This window comes from Cyanistes caeruleus, chromosome 1 (genome assembly GCF_971803275.1).
Source record: "Cyanistes caeruleus chromosome 1, bCyaCae1.hap1.1, whole genome shotgun sequence".
In the NCBI taxonomy this organism is placed as follows: Eukaryota; Metazoa; Chordata; class Aves; order Passeriformes; family Paridae; genus Cyanistes; species Cyanistes caeruleus.
Window position 1 is genome coordinate 66,076,843 of NC_141701.1, and position 14,246 is coordinate 66,091,088.

Genomic DNA, 14,246 nt, shown 5'->3' on the forward strand with positions numbered 1-14,246 from the left:
ATTTCTTTTACTGAACTTTTCTGTCCTGATGCCAAAGTGGCAGTCCCTGCACTTTGGTGTGTGTGGGATGACCACTTTACTAATGTCCATGCATAAAGGGGCAGCAAGGGAGGAAATACTAAGATAACTTGAAGCTTGGAAATGGGTGTTCTAGCTGCCCCACTTTGAACTTGATGCTATGCTAGGAGATATGTTTCTTCTTCAGTTTGGTACGGTAACATCTCACTGGCCCTGGACCAAGTGTTGACAAAGCTGCAAATAAGCTGAGATACTGAGCAGGGAACAAAAGCCACTATGGCAAAAGTGTGTGTGATGAAAGAAGTGAGTCTCTAGCTGGTGCTCACAGGTGCACAGGAGTGATCAACATTTTGTCTAACTTCTCAAGGCTTGACAGATGAAGTGCTTCTGCAATGAGGTCTCATCCCTGGAACATTTGTTCAGAGAAGGGGAATAAATATTTTTCAGCTGAACATCCTTTTGAAATGAAAACCATTATCTTTGCAGGCTTCAGTTATCTCCTTTATGAGGCTTCTCAAGGAATGTACCAAACACAGTGGAGGAGCTCTATATCTAAAAGGCAAACCACAATCCTTTAAAATAAACACCCCAACCAAACTAAGGAAAAAAGAAACAAACAGCAGCAATATGAAAGAAATTAGTAAAATATCAAGAAACTGAAACAATCTCCTGAAAGCTGCCTTGCTGATCCCTGAATGCTGAGAACTGAATAGATGTGTGTAGTAAAATAGCTATAAATGAGGTGTATACATTGCTGCAGTTAAACGTCTGAAAATATTTCAAAGTTAAGTTCCACAGACAAAATATTTTTCAAAGTCAATTGCTCTAAAGGCAAGGAAGAGTTCTCCAAAGTTTGAGAGAATAATATTTCCTCCAATTTGGAATGTAGTTGAAAAGGAATGAACCTTATCACCAAAGGATAAGGAACAAGTTAAAAAACACCTTCAATCCTTGCCTGCTGCAGATGACCCTGATTGACTTTGAGACACTAACAAAAGCTTAATCTTGTTTGCAGTGTATTGAGAGATGGCTGGGACAGATTGACTGTGAAAGGGTAGTCTCTGAGATGAGCTTAGAATGAAGCATGAAAGGTAAATTGTTTTAAAAGTTCCAAAAACCATTACATTTTCCCTTGTAATTTTGCTTAAACCTTTTAAATTCTTGTCTGCCCTACAAAGACACAAAGCAAATGCAATCGCTTTTGCACCCCAAGGAAAATTTCAGAAGTTCTACTGGGTAAATGGATGTAGATGGGTAAGGGTTGAAGAATTCAGCCAGTGAGAGCAAGATTTCTATCACTGACATAATGAAAAAGATATTAAAAACTAGAAATACCTGCAGACAACAGGTATTAATTGTCATTAACAAGTCAGATCTTAATTGCTAACCAGTCCAGCACCCAAGCTCACTACTAGAAGACACATTCATAGGGAGAAAAAAAAAGAGATTTCAACAAACTTTCTCAGCCCCAGGAGAGCAGAGAATGAGTTTTCTGCACAGAAGCTCTTGGAAGCTGCTGTCAACTTTCCTTCTGTAAGGGAAAGAGAAAAGTTAGCTGTGGTGGCTTAGCAGTGTTGCTGCTCAGGGTAGGTTTTGTGTTCTCCTAAGTAACTAAAATGCATGCTTAATGAGAAATAAAGAAGTGCTTCGTCTTTCTTTATTGGCGTGGAATGGCAGCCTTGAAGCTTGGAAGAAATAGCATGGATTTAAACAAGCCTGTCCCAAATCTGATTGTACTGGTGTGTTTACCACTGCCTCTGGGAAAATACTTGTCTTAGTCAAGCTTTGTATCTGTTTTTATGGCAGTGTCATGGAGTTTGAGGTCTCAACCAGCTAAGTGAAGAGAGACTTTAGTGTGTGGAGAGGTGAGTGGAGAAGGAGTCAGGGCAGTGGCGTCATTGCTCTGTCTGAGCTGGGACATTAAGTACATGGCAGATTTACAGGTATCTTAACAACCTTCATGCTATGCTGTACAGTGTAGGGAAATTTCCTTTTCTACCTTAGGATGTTTCTCTGTTCAGGGTCTTTTTTACCTTTACGCTTCAAATGCCACATGCCTCCTCGGAGGGGGGCAGATCTAACCGTGTCAATCAGGGTCTGCTTTTAAGAGGTCGTATTTAGCGTAACTTGCAATAAGGAAAAAGTATTTCCCATTAAACTTTTCTTGAAATTTCCCCCTCTTTTCTCTTCAGAGGTGTTTTGTGTATCAGAGCATGAATTTATACATCTGAGATTAGAGTGCTTCATGCTTTGTTTCAACACAGATCCTTAGCAATTAGCAACTATATGAAAGGCAAGTATAATTGAATTCTTGCACTGGCAGTCTACTAGCTTTGTGATTCTCCTTTGATTCAGTCGTCTTGTATTTTATCTATTCCTTTCAAGGCTTTTTAATTTTTCTCTCAGAATTTGTTACTTGTCTTGAAAAAGCAATACCCTATTTGATGTTGCTTTCCCCCCAAAACATACCTACTTTCTTTTCTTTTTCCTATGCTAATATCAGTTTAAGGCAGGAGTGTTTTAAGTCTTTCCAGCCAAATAGCCAAAATTCAGTTTTGTCTAGCAGCAGAGTAGTTCTTCCAAGCATTTTCACTCAGCACTTCAAGCACTAAGCCCAAGGCAGTTGTCTAATTCCTGTGGCAGGCAATGCTGTTCCCACTGTCTGTTCATGTAACCCGTCTCTGTGATCCCCTCTGGCCTTGCCCCTCAGCAGCACTGGGTGCTGGGATATGATGACAAAGTAGAAGGTGAGGAATGCCATGACCTCCTTTCCTTCTCTGCATCAGGGAGGAAGAGGAAAGATAAGGCAAAAATTGGAGGCAAAGCTGTGGTAGAACAAGTTGGGGTCACCAATTGTCTGAGCCCCTTGGGAGCTCCTGTGAGATTTAGAAAGTGTGTGAGTTTGCACACCCACGTCTCTCCTTTTCACACATACACACATAGAAGTGTATGCAGACAATCACTGTCCATCTTGCCATAATTTTTCTGTCACAAACCCAGCCTCGAGCCCACTGAAGTCATGGAAAGTGATCTCCACTAACACAAATTAGATATTTCATCACTGTAGCTCACACAAGTACCCTGTTCTGTTCTTACTTCTGTTCATACAACCATATGTCACTCTGGGTCACCTGTTACATCCATCCTCTAGAAAGTATTTCAGCATGATTTGTGCTTGCATAACATTGCAGCTTCTACTTCTTTTAACAGCAGAGAAAGAAGAGAATTAATACCATCAGTCTATAGTAAACCCCAGAGAAACTCTGTCAATGTTTTATATTACTTTCCATTTTGAAGTGGTATTTTTAAGTGAATGCAGAGCGTTTTTTGGTGTTGATTTAAACATATTAAGGAATGTATCTGCTGTTTCTTCCATTTAATGCCTATTAGAGAACAAGTATTTTTCTATACATTTCTTATTTGATTTAGTTTTCTGCTGTGATCATCTAATGCCTTAACTTCTCCAGAAGCAGTAACTCGGTCAGGATTTTGATGTTCTGGTTTTGGATGGTGGCTAATATGTATGGCTGGACTTAAAACACTGAAGAAAGCCAGTCAGGGTTTCCAAAGAGCTAGTGATATATCAGGTATTTTTCCTCTCTTTGAGGAATTGTCTTTCCTTTGATTTCTAGGACTAAATCATGATTGTGCCCAAGGGAAATTGAAGTATATAAATTGCATAACCTGTGAGTATGATCGGGGGAACATTTTATTTCAGAAAAGGAATTTCTTTCTTTTCCACTTTTTTTATAATTGTTATACATAAAATATAATTTTATCTATATCTTTAAAATATATATTATTTACTTAAAATTGCCCCTTATTATCTTTCCTGTTGTGTGATGGTCCTATTCCCTCCAGGCTCCTGTAGGCACTATGTACTGTCGCTGTGGCTTCCATGTCTTCCAGTAAGGACCGGCATCTTTGGACAGCTGGGATAACTGGGATAACAGCCGCAAAAAATTCTTCCTTCATATCCAAACACATGCATGAGCATGCTTCATGTTTTGGGCATGCTGCCACCACCATGCATGCACACAGCTCTCATCTTGGGGAGTGCTACTTGCCTGAGAAATACTGGAGTAGCATGAGATGGAGTGCAGAGCAGTACAGATTTAGTGAGGACGGGAAAGGTCTCCTAGGCTGAGAATGGCCTCAGCCCACTATTTCTTCTTTCAGGCATTACATTTGTGGACTATTAAGGCATTCTATTAGAATGTTAAGGATTTAAACTTAGCCTTTCTGATGGCTTTAAAAACTGCACTTCTAGGAAACATTGTCTCTCTGACTTTTCAGTTTGGAGCTTGAACTTGAATCTTAAATATGTTGTTGTTTGAATATTCTAAAATTTTGGGGTCTTTCTGTACTATAGCACCTTGTCACCTGTTGCTGTAGGAACACGTTATAGAGACCTTATATATTAACTAGAAATAAATATTTCTTTTTTTTTTTTTTCTTTCTTTTTTATTCGTTGCAATACCAGCTACAAATTTAGGTTACCAAAGAGGAAAGACAAATTTAAATTACCAAAGGAGAAAAGAAACTGCTAGGCCATCATATTAGTGGAATCTATAATTTTTATTTCTTTTTTTAGCCAGGAGGCTTATATTTTTTAGGTGTTTGCTAATGCAAGATGGTCCATCAAAGGACCAGCATCTCAGTAATAAAATGTTAAACCTAAATTGAATGGCATGTACTTTCTATTTCATATTCAGTTAAGTTTGAGATCATCAGAAACTTTTCTAGAAAACCCTCCAGGCAGCTGACTAAATTAAAGAGGGGAATTACTCACAGGCTTAGAAGACAAGTAGGGACATCAGCAATGAAGGGTAAGTGTAAAGCTATCTCTCTCTGCATAATAATTTTATTGCCTGGCTTGATGTATCATAATGTTTGAGATATATTACCCAAAGTAAGTAATACAGTGCACCATTAAACACATTATGTTGTAAATAATTAAGATGCGCAACATTAAAACTTTTGGGTAGAATGTAATTACTGTATTCCATGAAAAATCAATGGCTACTCCAGCAATATAAGTAAACATTAAAAACAGTGTTTCACAGACACACGGAGTTGGCAATTGCTTTATGAATATATTTTAGAGGCTGTTTTTTGCTTTTGTCTGATGAGATGGAGTGGTTCACATGCAGAAATTATTTGTCAAAAATTTTCTGCCTTGAAATTTTGCTCCTTGTTTGAGTAATTAATTCTTTTTTTTTGCCAGTCAACAGCAGCAGAATGCAGAAATCTATGCCTAAGTCAAATGTACAGTGTTTGACAGGATTGAGTGCTTTTGGGTGCTTGACAGGACTGAGCATCTCTCACAGTTTGTACCCCACTGCATCCTACAGCTCTCTTGCTAGTTTAAAACATAAGGCAGGCTTATTTCTGCACTTAAAAGGTAAACATACCATGCATTTACACTGGTGGTAAGATGTGAGCACAGGTGAGGAATGAATCCCTTATGATTTTTATTCTGCTCTGAAGAACTGGGAGCTCAAGAAATTAAATCTGCAGAAAGCTGTCAAGATCATTCAGTTGAACCAAACACGGTGATGGGGTTGAAATATGAATTTATCATCTAGTTCTACCCAAATCTTCAGGCAGAATTATGCTCGAAATTTGTATGACTGCGTTACATATTAGGCGCTGTCTAGAAGCATTTGTAAAAGGCACCTCACGTGTGTATATAAAACAACAAATATGCCAAAAATGAAATTCTTGCTTTCCAATTTCTTTTGATGTGAGAACTATTTCAATTGTAGTTTATACAGTGAACCTCTTAGCTGTGTCTTTTGAAGGCTTTTAAAACAGAAAGTGCAATGAGAGCCAATGCTGACCTACACAAGCTTAGCTTTTGCTTTCAAGCACTTGTTGAGTCCCAGGAAAGTGATCAGAGGAAGAAGATGATCTTGCAGGAAGCTCACCCATGAAGACTGTGATGTTTCCATTTTGAAGGAAGTTGTGGGGATGAAGCTTACAAGCTTGTGGCTGAGGATGAAGAATTCCTTTAGAGTACCATAGCCTTGGAATGGCCCACCAATACACTGAGAAAGTGAAGAATTATACATGCAATGCTCCATGGCGTTCAAGAGAGTTATTCTAGATCCCACACAAATGTGAAATCAGAACCAGTCCCTTTACATTCTTGCTGCAGGATATCTTCTCTTCAAAGCTTCCTTAGAAAACTGCATTACCTGGGCAGCACATCAGTGCTTGGACAACAGAGATCTTCAAGACACACTGGAAGCTATTCATATCTGCTGGCCATCTAATTCAGTTGTTTTGCTTTGTTTTTTATTGTTGGGATTTTTTTTCCCTGAACATCACTGTTTGGAGATTTACACTACTGTCTCTAATAATGGCAACAGGTGTTGTAGAAATTAATCAGATGAAAGATACATTTAGTGATCATTCTTATGTTCAATTCCATGAAAATTAATAACTCTAATGAGCACCTGGCAGGCATCTTTCAGCATTTGGGTAATATGCCAGAAGTACAATGTTCTGGTAGAGAAGAATTTATTTTAGCCCAAGTGATGAATTTTTCTTTTTTCACTCTGTGAAAGAAATAACTGTTGCTCTGCTATTTATCATTTATAAGTCTCTGTAAAAAAAGATTTTAAATGCAGTTTTACATAAGTTCTTCTGCAGCCTCTTCCCCAATAATTTGAGTACCTTGCAGTTGTCCATTAAAAGGATGCATCTCAGCTGCCATGGGAGATTCAACCTCTCTTGCTTCCCATTAATTTCAAGAGAAGGAAGTTCACAGTGAAGATTTTGCCAGGGTTCAGATACATGATTTGTTTCTTATTGGAAGATATTTTCACAAAAATGTATATTTGTATTGCCAAGACATTGGAATTGTTTTGCCCTCTGACTTTTAGGGACTGTTTATGGTCACGTTGTTTCATCAGCTGGTTTCTCTGGATCGTCTCACTGACAGTCCCAATTTGCAAACACGTGGGAACATTTTTTACCTTTTGAGACTTCAGTATTAAGTCTTCTATTTTTTCTTCTCTCTGTGAATAGGAGATTAACATAGAGCTCTAAAATATTTTATACTTGTTGCCAACATTGTCATAATAAATATATTCTTGTAGCCTCTCTTTTATTTTTTATGCATGAGTGGTTTTCCCCTTCTCCAGTTGTTATAATTTTATTTCAAGTGGCTAAAGAAATGAGGATTGACATTAATTTTTCTTCATATAATTATTCTATGATTACTGAGACTGTGAAGGAGGGATGGAGTCTCATGTCAATGTACTTTATAGCTTATTTCACAGCATAAAATGCTGTAACCTTGATGATCATATTCCACTTGTACTTTGTAGCATTCAACCTTTCAAGTTGCTCACAACAGAATTACTTTGATTTAATTTAATAAAGACAAACATATCTTTCATTAGCCTTTGAAGTACATGAGTTTGTGGATGGTTTTTCTTAAAGAACTGGATTTTCTTACTTTCTTGTCCTTTTATTATTCCTTTTTTAATTTTATTGATACAAAATTTGAGTATATTTTATCAAGCTGCATCTTGTGAGCCCTACACTTACACTTAGAGGAAGAGAAAACCAGTTTTTCTAACATCAGACATTCTGAGGTCATTTGGGAGACATTTGATTCTGAATGTGTAGGTGCATGCATGAACAATAATTTTTAACTCAGTTATTAACTGAAATAATCACTTAATCTTGAATTTAGAAATGGGCTTTCTACAACATACAGATCTTGCTCTGGTGCAGCATTTTATTTGGGCACAGAAAAGGTGTTTTACGCTAGATTCCTGATAGTAATCTGATGTTCTGAACCTAAATTTCTTAAGGAAGAAATAGAAAAACATGACTAGATTTAGAAAGGAAAAAAAATAAAGTGCCTCCATAATATTTCTCAGGGAAATGAATCTTTTCATTACAATAACCTTTTGGTGCAATTAACATTTAGTAGATATTTTATATAGGTATTTTTTGTGATGCTATGCACTTTGCAGAACTTAACTAGAGTTTGGTTTCACCCTGAGCTCTAAATATGTCAGGTTGGGTGAGGGTCTCCCCCTTTGTTCCCTATAAGGGAATAATGGGATCTGTGGTCTCTGGGGAGAAAAAGGCAATGGTATTCATCAAAAAAACCTTCCTAAATGTGTATCTTCATGTCTTGCCTCCTCTTGCCTGCTTTCCCTATTAGGATGGGGCCTGAGAATGCATTTGCTGCCTGTCACATGCATGAGTATCACCTTGCACAACCAAGAGTTCTTTCCTCATAGCTCCCAGACATTGTTTGGGGATCTTAACGCAGCAAATTTGTTGCTATTTTTCAAAGTATTGCAAGTGGAATGATATCAAAAAAGACTATTTAATTCAGTGTTCACATCAGACCAGTGTCCAAAACCATTAAAAAAAATATCTTTTTCAAATGCTCAAGATGTTCTATGATGTGGTTAAGGAATAATCTTTTAGACAAGGATGGTAACTGAACATTGGAACAAATTATCATGGGAAATTGAGTTATTTAAGTCAAGACTTGATATTTGAGTATAAGATATTTTCATTTTCAGACATTAGTTAGGGTGCTGGTTCAGACAGTTGGGAAGAAAATGTTGTGGACTTAAGAAAAGGCAAGTCACAAATGGGGACTCAGAGTGCCCAGAGCACAAACCGATAAAGCTGGTGGTTGTTTGTAGAAGAGGCATATTTGAGTTTTCCACAGCTTGCACTTCCCATCACACTTTGGTCATAAATTCCAAACTGTCCAATTAGCTCAGAAGTCCCAGGAGGCTTGTGACAGCCATTTAATAAAACAATAAATTTTTTAGCCCCTTTTGTGCAAGTGCAGCCTGTAATGCAGTATTTTGTTATGAACAGCTCTCAAGGAAATGCTCCTTTCTGTAACAGCGTGTGAATTTGGGACACAATTGCAATTCATTTTGTTTTGGTTGGTTGTTACAGCTGGTCAGGGAGAAGACTGTTTGTAGGTCTTTGAAGTCATAATATTATGTAAAATACAGTTGATCATATTCACATTTAGAGAATCTGTCTGTAGGAGACCAGTGAATATATAAAACTTTGTTTTTCAGGCCAATTTATCAATTTCACTTTTAATGCACAGAGCCAAAGACCTACAAATCAGTCTGACAGGTGAGCTGCATGTTTCTGTTAGTTCAGATGCTTTTATTCATGAAAACTAGGTTACTTTCTGTATGCTTCAACTGCATAACTGGAAATGTTTTCAACTAGAAATGGTGTTGGAGTGATCAGCTAATGAGGCAAAACCAAACTCAGGCCAAATTTTTGTGTATTCATTCATTTTCTGCTTATAGCTTAGTGCTCTGTATCTATTCCTTATGATTTATAAAATCTACCCATTTCTTAAGCAGCTCAATGAAGAGTAAAGTGCTGTAGAGGCCCAGGCTATGAAACTGATAATATAAATTGGCAGTAGATATATCATATCATGACATAGCTGTTATGGGATACAGGGGCTTGACTTAATTCACATAAAAGTCATAAATATCCATGGTTTTGCTGAAGGCTACGATTAGGGACTGCAATGTGCCTTAAACCTGAGAGCTTTTTGGGTAGTGTTAATAAACTGTGTCTCTTGAGGGGGAGTGTTGAATGCAGTGGCGATTTTCAGCCTTACAAGATGCTAAAAGCCTCGCGTCTCTTAAGTAAAATGAAATGTCGATGCTTGCCTTATTGCTGAGCATAATGTATTGTGGAAATAGAAATCTGCATGTAGATTAGGCAGCTGATTGGTACAATGCAATGAATCCACTGGGGAATTTAGAGAGGATTTCATGTTATTGGCAGAATACAAGGGGTATTTGATGGAATTTGGCTCTGATTTCTATTGTCTGACCAATTATCAGTATGTTAAGTGCAATACTCTTTCTCTAATGCAATATAATCTGGCTTTTAACTGTTGGATTGCATATACTTGTATATTCTACATATAATTTCATTTCCTTTTTTGACTAGCAAAATTAATTTAATTGAACTAAAGCAAACATACTACAGATTCTTCTTGTAGTGTATGATTCATGCTATGTTAAAGGAAAGCATAATTTTCCTCACACCCTTAGAAAAACAGATCAAAATAAAATTTAGAAAAAGGAATAGAAAGCACCTGCCAGCCAAACAAGTGACAAGCATTGATTCATTCAGCTGCAGTCTCTGAGAGTTATATGGGTACTATTGATGCTACTTCCAAGCTGTAGCAAAAGTGAGCTTCATAACCTGTCTTCCTACAATATGGTTTGCAAGAAAAATTAAAACTTTTCTTGCTACCAGATCATGTTTAGGCTAAGCTTATGACCAGGCTTTCAACCGGGATGTGACCATTCCCTATACTTTTGCTGGCATACCGTTTATAGTAGATGCTTGTCAACACTGAATAATCTAATAGGATATAGAACCCTTATTTAAGGCAGTGAGTATGCCTCCGGGAAACCAGATTTCATTGAAACTTGGGAATACAGAATAAGTGTATTTCAGAAAGAAGGGAAAATTAGTTCTTGGTCTAAATTCACAGTAAGAAACAGAGATTATAGCAAAGCCCTGGTCAGAGGCATACTGCCAGCTCAAGTAAGTTTTAAAGCTCAAAAATATGCACATTTTCAAATGACAGTTCCCTTCCCCCACAAATATTAGAAGTCTGGGAGGTAAGAAGATAAAGAAGCTGATTTGCATTTATTTTTCTGTCAAAAATTGCTAGAAGTCTCCCCTCTGTTCTTAAAGATCAGGAAAGATTTATGAGGAGCGTTGATATGAAAACTGCAAGTGTTACCTTCCAGCCCTGCAGCGATTATCTATATCTTCATTACAGTTATTTTATTTGAAACTGGTTTTGCTGTTTCCATAATATTTCAGTCACTCAATTTTACATGTAGTAACTATTTAAAAGCTGGAACCATGAATTCACAGTGGCTGGTGTGCTAGATACTTTCAGTGATTTTACAGTGAAAGAACCTTGTAGTTACAGCTAAATTGATTAGATCAGAATGGACTTATGGGCAATAGGATTGCAAAAACTTAGAGTCACCCTGTGGTACTCTTAAAGAGGAGAAGTGGAAAACGTGCTTTAAAGGCTAATAAAAATTGCAGTGAGAGCATTCCAAGCACAGAATGAATGACTTCATAAACAGGTTTACAGTGTAACTGGAATTTCCGGGCCATATAATCAACACTTAGCAAACCTTTTTAGAACTTGTTAGATGTGTTTCAGTGTGCAAACACCTTGGGTAGAGTTCCAGGGCATAAAATTATATTTTCTTCTGAAGCTGCTCATCCTACAAATCATGTTAGTACCAAAATGAGCAGTCTCTGTCAATCCTAGTGTTCTTGCTCACAGCATAGGTTACTTTCACTGTTCACCTTTCATTTGCGAGTCCCAAGAGTGCTTCTGGTGTGGCTGGTGCTAATGAGAAGTACCACGAGGAAAAAGGTAGAAGTGAGTTTGTGAACATGGAATTTGAGGAAATTGTACTGTGCAGGGTGGTAAAATGCAGACAATTTGGCACTATGATTGCCTTGGTTTTGTGGCCTAACATGTTGGATCATCTCAGCAGCAACGATGTCAGTAGTAGAACGTGGGGGGAGTATAAACCTTTCTGCAGAGCTTCGATCCTGTCTCCCTGTTTGGTGGAATTAACTAAAGACAAGGGGGAAAAATGGTCAATTTCTAATTCTGTTATTTTGAGCAGTTTCTAATTGCTAGGTCAGTGCATTTGTAGCGGAGCAGATGTGAAGAAGACAATATCAACATTTTGATAACCAGCACTATTAGAGATGCAGCAAGATATTGGTGATCGTTTGCTTGGTTACAGAAGTCAAAGAATGGGATTTATTAACATCATACATCAAGAAATGGTAAGTGCTGGAGCACGAGGGGGGAACTTGAAGAAGCAGAGTCATGGAGTGTGCAGAAAAAGATGACTTGTTGACACCACTGGTAAATAGAGATGGTGAGAACCATCATCAGATGGTTGAGCCAGAGCTGGTTTGGGAGGTTGGGAGTTGTGTAGATAGGAAAAAAAAAAAAAAGTGAAGCTGTAGTCTGAAGGCTTTACAGGTAGGTTTAGCTCTATCAGAGGTGCAAAATTCACAAGTAGAGCAAAGAAGAGAAAACAGATGGTTTGGGAGAAAGATGATGATGACTGGAAAAGGGCATAAAAGAGTAGCTGCTGAAGGAAATCATGTACTTGTGTTTCTCCTGGTTTTGAGAGAACTGAGCTTGGAAATAGTAAAACTGTTGCAAACCACACTTTTCAGTTCTTGCTCCCTATAGGAAGCACAATATAAAAGTTAGTGACAGACCTGTATATTTTCTGTCATTATTTGAAAATTAGTAACCTTGAAAAACAAATAAACAGACCCATTTAACACAACAAACAAAAACCCACATCAAAATCAAAGCCCCTAGGTAAAAAAGAGTATATTTTTAAGAAAGAAGTAAATCCTGATAGTGGTGTTTTGAGAGAAAAATACTTGAGATTTTTTTGAGAGAGAAAAGAACAAAGAGATTACTTGTCATGAAGAGGGCTGAGTTTTTGTGACTGAGGGGTTTGGTTTTGTTTAGAGTTTGCTGACCCATAAATGGTCAGGTCTGAGCATCTAGTTCATAGAATCATGAGAACAAAAATTTCATTTACTGAGTGCTCTGTTACAAACAAATTCTACATCTTTAATCCCTTTTCTTTAACAGAGATTCATTGCTTCTTGTTTTCTACAAATATGAGTAAGGCCATTCAGGGAGAGAATATCTACCATCTACTAAGCAAATGTAAATTTATTCATATTTTAAAATCTCTGGGACATTTGAAATGCTTTGATCTGGTTGGGTAGCTGTCAGAATTTCCTCTGATTCATCTGTCTTATATGGTCTTCCAAGTTATTAATGACAATTATTTAAGTATCTTCACTGGTTTCTAATGCAGTCACATCACACTGATGGAGAAATGCTCTACTTGTGCAATACAGAATGTTTTATTTGCTTTTAGCTCTTTTCGAGTTACAGTGTATAATCATGGATAATCACAGAACTGTCAAGATTGAAAGAAACCTTTAGGATCACTGAAGTCCAACCATGCACCCAGCACTGTCACTGCAACCCCTAAATCACTAAACCCCTAAATCACTAAACCACATCACCCAGTGCCAAATGTACATGCCTCTTACCTCCAGGAATGGTGAGTCCACAACATATTCAAATTCCTGACTACCCAAATGGCAAAACCATTTTTCTAATACCTGCTCTGAGTCTCCCCTGTCTCAGTTTAAGGTAATTAAGTCTTGTCCTCTCACTGCAGTCATGGCAGAAGAGAGGGGCCCCACCTCACTACAACCTTTCAGGGAGTTCTAGAGAGCGATGAGATCGCCCTGAGCCTCGTCTTCTGAGACTAAACAAACTCAGATCCCTCAGCTGTTCCCCATAGAACATCCCCTAGTCCCTTTGTGAACCTTGTGGCCCTTTGCTGGCCATGCTCCAGCTCCTCAATGTTTTTTTTAAAGTGAGGGGCCCAGAGCTGAATGCAGGACTCAAAGTGCGGCCTCACCAGTACAGGGAGATGGTCACTTCCCTGCTCCTGCTGGCCACACTATTCCTGATACAGGCCAGGATACCACTGGCCTTCTTGGCCAGCTGGTCACACACTTGCTCGTGTTCAGATGGTTGTTGACCAACACCCCCAGGTCCCTTTCTGCTGAACGACTCTGTGGCCAGTCCTCCCTCAGCCTGCTGTGCTGCATGGGCTTGTTGTAATGCAAGTGCAGGACCCAGGACCTTGCCTTATTTAACCTCATGAATTTGTCCTCAGCCCAATGATCAAATCTGTCCAGGTCTCGAGGCACAGCCTTCCTATCTTGGAGCAGAGCAACACTCTCAACTTAGTGTTGTCTGCAGATTTACTGAGAGTGCACTCAATCCCTCTTATCCAGATCATCAGCAAAGATGTTAAATAGGACTGGCACAAGAACTGAAACACTGGAAAACTGTTTCCTGGGATGCATTGCTGGAGACATGGGAAACAGAGCTGGAGACCCTCCATCAATTGGATAAAGGTCCATTCATTGCAGCTGTCTGGGCCTGGCCCATCCAACCAAGTTTCTATGTATTGAAGAGAACACCCAGCTAACTTGAAGCAGCCAGGTTTTCTAGGAGGATATTGTGGGAGACAGGATCAAATGCTTTACTGAAGTCCAGACAGAGCACAGCCCTCACCTCATCT